A 7,265-nucleotide genomic window follows, 5' to 3' on the forward strand; every position below is an offset into this window, starting at 1 on the left:
ACTTCCAGGTAATACAGAGACACAGAGACACTTCCAGGTAATTACAGAGACACTTCCAGGTAATTACAGAGACACTTCCAGGTAATAACAGAGACACAGAGACACTTCCAGGTAATTACAGAGACACTTCCAGGTAATTACAGAGACACTTCCAGGTAATAACAGAGACACTTTCAGGTAAATACAGAGACACAGAGACACTTCCAGGTAATTACAGAGACACAGAGACACTTCCAGGTAAATACAGAGACACTTCCAGGTAAATACAGAGACACTTCCAGGTAAATACAGAGACACAGAGACACTTCCAGGTAAATACAGAGACACAGAGACACTTCCAGGTAAATACAGAGACACTTCCAGGTAAATACAGAGACACAGACACTCCAGGTAATTACAGAGACCCTTCCAGGTAATTACAGAGACACTTCCAGGTAATTACAGAGACACTTTCCAGGTAAATACAGAGACACTTCCAGGTAATTACAGAGACACAGAGACACTTCCAGGTAAATACAGAGACACTTCCAGGTAAATACAGAGACACAGAGACACTTCCAGGTAACACAGAGACACTTCCAGGTAAATACAGAGACACTTCCAGGTAAATACAGAGACACTTTCAGGTAAATACAGAGACCCTTCCAGGTAAATACAGAGACACAGAGAAACTTTCAGGTAAATACAGAGACACAGAGACACTTCCAGGTAAATACAGAGACACTTCCAGGTAAATACAGAGACACAGAGACACTTCCAGGTAAATACAGAGATTGTTAATATAATTAATATAATTGTATGACATGAGCTCTTTTTCATTCATTCATTCAAACCTTTATTTGCAGGATAAAAAAAAAACTTATTGAGATTTAAAAATCTCTTTTACAAGAGTGTCCGGGCAAGTGGCAGCTCGGTGTCAAATAGACACAGAGACACTTCCAGGTAAATACAGAGACACTTCCAAGTAAATACAGAGACACTTCCAGGTAATACAGAGACACTTCCAGGTAAATACAGAGACACTTCCAGGTAAATACAGAGACACTTCCAAGTAATACAGAGACACTTCCAGGTAAATACAGAGACACTTCCAGGTGAATACAGACACTTCCAGGTAAATACAGAGACACTTCCAGGTGAATACAGAGACACTTCCAGGTGAAACAGAGACACTTCCAGGTAAATACAGAGACACTTCCAGGTAAATACAGAGACACAGAGACACTTCCAGGTAAATACAGAGACACAGAGACACTTAAATACAGACACTTCCAGGTAAATACAGAGACACTTCCAGGTAAATACAGAGACACTTCCAGGTAATTACAGAGACACAGAGACACTTTCAGGTAAATACAGAGACACTTCCAGGTAAATACAGAGACACTTCCAGGTAATTACAGAGACACTTCCAGGTAATTACAGAGACACTTCCAGGTAAATACAGAGACACAGAGACACTTCCAGGTAATTACAGAGACACTTCCAGGTAAATACAGAGACACTTCCAGGTAAATACAGAGACACATACAGATAAATACAGAGACACTTACAGGTAAATACAGAGACACAGACACTTACAGGTAAATACAGAGACACAGACACTTCCAGGTAAATACAGAGACACTTCCAGGTAAATACAGAGACACTTCCAGGTAAATACAGAGACACAGAGATACTTCCAGGTAAATACAGAGACACTTCCAGGTAAATACAGAGACACTTCCAGGTAAATACAGAGACACAGAGACACTTCCAGGTAAATATAGAGACACAGAGACACTTCCAGGTAAATACAGAGACACAGAGATACTTCCAGGTAAATACAGAGACACTTCCAGGTAAATATAGAGACACAGAGACACTTCCAGGTAAATACAGAGACACAGAGACACTTCCAGGTAAATACAGAGACACTTCCAGGTAATACAGAGAAACAGAGACACTTCCAGGTAAATACAAGAGACACTTCCGGTTAAACACAGAGACACTTCCAGGTAAATACAGAGACACAGAGACACTTCCAGGTAATTACAGAGACACTTCCAGGTAATTACAGAGACACTTCCAGGTAATAACAGAGACACAGAGACACTTCCAGGTAATTACAGAGACACTTCCAGGTAATTACAGAGACACTTCCAGGTAATAACAGAGACACTTTCAGGTAAATACAGAGACACAGAGACACTTCCAGGTAATTACAGAGACACAGAGACACTTCCAGGTAAATACAGAGACACTTCCAGGTAAACACAGAGACACTTCCAGGTAATACAGAGACACAGAGACACTTCCAGGTAAACACAGAGACACAGAGACACTTCCAGGTAAACACAGAGACACTTCCAGGTAAATACAGAGACACAGAGACACTTCCAGGTAAATACAGAGACACTTCCAGGTAAACACAGAGACACATCCAGGTAATTACAGAGACACTTCCAGGTAAATACAGAGACACTTCCAGTAATTACAGAGACACAGAGACACTTCCAGGTAAATACAGAGACACTTCCAGGTAAATACAGAGACACAGAACACTTCCAGGTAAACACAGAGACACTTCCAGGTAAATACAGAGACACTTCCAGGTAAATACAGAGACACTTTCAGGTAAATACAGAGACCTTCCAGGTAAATACAGAGACACAGAGAAACTTTCAGGTAAATACAGAGACACAGAGACACTTCCAGGTAAATACAGAGACACTTCCAGGTAAATACAGAGACACAGAAACACTTCCAGGTAAATACAGAGACACTTCCAGGTAAATACAGAGACACTTTCAGGTAAATACAGAGACACAGAGACACTTCCAGGTAAATACAGAGACACTTCAGGTAAATACAGAGACACTTCCAGGTAAATACAGAGACACAGAGACACTTCCAGGTAAATACAGAGACACAGAGATACTTCCAGGTAAATACAGAGACACTTCCAGGTAAATACAGAGACACTTTCAGGTAAATACAGAGACCCTTCCAGGTAAATACAGAGACACAGAGACACTTTCAGGTAAATACAGAGACACTTCCAGTAATTACAGAGACACAGAGACACTTCCAGGTAAATACAGAGACACAGAGACACTTCCAGGTAAATACAGAGACACTTCCAGGTAAATACAGAGAACACTCCAGGTAAATACAGAGACACAGAGACACTTCCAGGTAGCCTCCATGATGGTAATTTAGTAGTTATTTTACTAGTTATTTAACAAACAATGACATTATAATTACTTACTAATTGTTAGTTCAGTTCATTTCAAGTTTATTGTCGTATGCACCTTAGTACAGAGTACCACAGCAATTAAATACAACATGTCTTTTTGCACTCAGTCAATAGTAACAGTTATAATAATAATAATATAATAACATAAATAGCATTTAGTGCCACAATTAAGTTATTCTAACGGTTTATGTTGCACACATTTTGTGTTGTAGAAAGTATTTGTTAATGATTACCAAACGATTTCTAAACCCGTAAGAAGTTGTTTGTGTCGATGTTAATTAACATTTGGAGGGCCAGTAGGAAGTTGCAACTGATAATGAGATACTAAGAAATTACTATCACTATTTCTGAATTATCTCTTAGAGGATCTTTTAATTTTACTTTTTAAATAATTGGCGGAAATGGGCTTCCACGGCGGGAGTACAGGATGAAAAACACTCAATTTAGATTTTAAATCAACCAAAAATATTGTACACTCATACTGACTTTATCACATGTGGCCTACAAACTATATGCTGGGTCCTTTTCTCTATTTTTTTTACCATCTCTGGTCATTTTATGGATATTTGTAGATCTGAAAAAAAAAGATCAGAGTAACAGTAGACATTTGTACGACAGTATACATTTAATAAAATTGTGATGGTGGTAGGAGAGAGTGCCCTAACTATTCTTAGGTATTCTCAGCTTTGTTTCTCCCCTGGAACCCCGCGGTTGCCCCTTATTTGAGGCCGGGGTTGCCAGGTCCGACTCCCTCAGACCTGGCAACCCTTCCAGCCAGCCGACAACCGGAACACATAAGGAGAGAGTGCCCTAACTATTCTTAGGTATTCTCAGCGTTGTTCCTCCCCTGGAACCCCGCGGTGCCCCTTATTTGAGGGCCGGGGTTGCCAGGTCCGACTCCCTCAGACCTGGCAACCCTTCAGCCAGCCGACAACCGGAACCCGTGAACGTGCCCCTCCCTTCTCCCTCTACGGATGCCGCAGTAAAGTTGGCCGCGCATGCGCACTTTCGGTCCTCTTTTTCTTGGAAGGTAAGTGTGGCATGGCGCGTGTTTCTGCCTTGGGTGGATAAACGGAGGACTTAACGGTTTTTTTAAGTGCACCGACGAAGGATTAAGACGTACTGAAGTAGCTGTGCGGTGGTATAAGCAGCTGTGGAAGTAGTTCTTTGAGTGCTCGGGGGACTCGGGGTGTGGGTGTCCATGTTCCCGGTTGAATCAAAGGGACATGCGGCCTTCGGCGCGGTCGCTGGAAGTCGCTTGTCATTCTCTCCGCTAACGGCTGTTTTTTTTTGGGGGTGGGGTGGGGGGGGGGGTACGCGTTCAACACCACCGGTCCATTTTGTCATCCGACTTTTTAAATGGCGGTTATACCAACGTTTAAGGCTCGCGCGCTAGCCGTTGGCGACCGAGTGTCAAATGGCTGAGCGAAGTTGAATGAGCGGTTAGCATGTTAGCATCGCATTAGCTAACGGATAACGGGGCTCGCTGTTGTGGAGGGAGCAGCGGCGGCGGCGGCAGCGCGTGCTGGCCGGTTATTTATACATCGCGGCAGCGTGAGTTTATCCTCGTGAGCTGTTAATTTGACTCGCTAATTTCTGTTGTTTCGCCTGTGTAGCCACCGTTATTAGTTGGCTTTTTACGCGACGTTCATGTGTTTGCGGAATAATCGGAAAACTGACGACAAGAATGGGGGAAAAATTCACATGAACACCACCTCATGTCGGAACAACAACTCGGTGAAATTATTGCCCCCACCCCACCCCCCCACCCGACTTGCCGAGTTGGTGTGAAATAACGAAGTAACATGGCGAACGTAAGTAAATGATTATAATACGAAGCTGTTTGTTATTAATTCATATAGCAAACGTTGTCGCATAATACAGTTTGTCAACGCAATTTGTAATGCGGCTTTAGGTTGTAATCGGTATTTTCCGGCTTCATAAAGTGAACTAGAGCATTCAGAAAGTTGTTTACAAGCATCAACCCGGATAACAAGTCAGGTAACGAAGCATTTGAGTGGTTAAATCGGAATAACAACATCCCAACACGGGGAAATCTACCGTCCCGGGAGCCCATGAAGGCAGCATTTTAACCGTTATCTGGCACTGTGCTCTTGGAGACGCCGGGCCAGCTAATGTCACACTGCTCAAATTACAATTACAAGCCTTTAGCCTCGCCTAGAGTTATATTTTTTATAGTTTTATCTCTTTAAAAACATTGTCGGCTGTTGTTAGCTAGTGGCTAATTTTATGAGCTGTAAGGTGACGTCGGGCCCCTGGCCAAAAACGTCAACTTGTTGTTCTTCACTTAACTTTATTTATAAAAAAGAAAAAAGTCAATACAGTTAAATGTACAACATACAAACTGCAGCTGGTTACGTGGTGGACTCCAAGATGGGGACTTTGTTCCCATACTGGTCCAGCCGGATCTTACAGAAATAAGAGATATTGATCATATTGTTGCCATAGAAAAACAATTCAGAGATTTATTGGATCTTATAGTGTTGTAATTTGCCTTTTAGATTTGGTGTACATATAATAATCCTCTGAAAATGGAACAAATAGAGCAAGTACTGCTAAATGTAGGATTAAGATATTGCGATAAAATGCAAGACGCATAACAAAAAGGAACAATGAAATGGTTCTTACACTAGAAAAGACAGCTGTTGGGTGTTGTGCACGGTGCGTAACGGTCCACCGTGCAGTTAACTCGTTAGTTTCCGTGTTGTTTTTTGGATCGTACCGTAAAGGATCTGTGTAAATGTGTTTTTCCGCAGCACCGCTGACCCATTGCACCATGGCAGATCCCGATTGTGACTTCACGACCGGTGAGTCCGGCGCCTCCGCCACCATCCCGATGCAGTGCTCCGCCCTGCGTAAGAACGGGTACGTGGTGCTGAAGGGACGCCCCTGCAAAATCGTGGAGATGTCCACCTCCAAGACCGGCAAGCACGGACACGCCAAGGTACCCCCCCCCCCTTACAGTGTGCATGTGCGGCAGCCCCTTCCGGTCGAGTGGCAGAGCGACATTTAACCTTCTGAGACCGAGACACTCGCCCACGCGTTAAAAACCAGCACCTTTTGATTCATAGTTTAATCTTTTTTTTTTTTAAACCATAACAGCTAGCGAGGCAGCTTTATCGGTAGAGCATTTCAGCAACGGGGCGATTCAAAGTGCTTTACACAAAATCAGTTAAACGGATAAAACACAGGTACAAACAGTTAAAAATCATAGGCATTAAAAACCGGTAAACACATGAATAGGACACATAAAACACCAGAATAAAAGTACAGTGCAGCATAAGAAATTTAAAGAAATGAGCAGTCATTTAAAGAAAGGCAGCGTCAAAAAGAAAGGTCTTCAGCCTTGATTTAAAAGAACCGAGAGTAGCAGCGGATCTACAGACTCGCCAAAAGTTGCGTCTAAAACCTGACGAGTTAGCGGTTACGGAGGTCTCTTCCGGGTCCTTCTAGCCTCTACAGGTGGTTTTCCTATTGAGCCTGGACCGTAGAGCCTCGTTGGGCTTTAAATCCACACTGTTGCATCCGAGATTGATCCACTTTATGTCCATAATTCATCGCGTTTGGCTCATTTCTGCCGCTAGCTCGCGGCTCCGTCTCCCTCGTGTTTAGGGGAAATACAGGCCCCAGTATGCCCATATATGGCGATGACGTCACCCCTCTTGTATGGAAGGCCAGAGGGGACAAAGACCAATAGGCTCTATGGAAGGCCAAATGGCGCACTATTTAGACACGCGTTTGCTTGTGAAGCATTGCTGTGGTGTAATATCAATAAATATGACATTATTATGTTGATTATTGGCATAAGTAAATGTCATGAGAGCAAAAGCGTCTTGACTTTCTTTGAAAAAAATGCATGTATTTTGTCAACTGTATAAGTTATAATGATTATTTCCTCACAGTGTGACTCCCAAGACATATGAGAAGTGTTTAGAGAGGAAATGGCTTATTTATAAGTATCTGTCTGTGATATCAATACATATCTGTGAGATTCGTGTTCCGTTTT

At 42.7% G+C, this 7,265-nt stretch overlaps 1 pseudogene; it reads left to right on the forward strand.

The window, feature by feature from the left end:
• The first annotated feature begins 3,639 nt into the window (after positions 1-3,639).
• The window catches only part of LOC116685641 (uncharacterized), a 7,804-nt pseudogene continuing 4,178 nt past the window's right edge, over positions 3,640-7,265 (forward strand).

This window comes from Etheostoma spectabile, unplaced genomic scaffold (genome assembly GCF_008692095.1).
Source record: "Etheostoma spectabile isolate EspeVRDwgs_2016 unplaced genomic scaffold, UIUC_Espe_1.0 scaffold00570101, whole genome shotgun sequence".
NCBI lineage: Eukaryota > Metazoa > Chordata > Actinopteri > Perciformes > Percidae > Etheostoma > Etheostoma spectabile.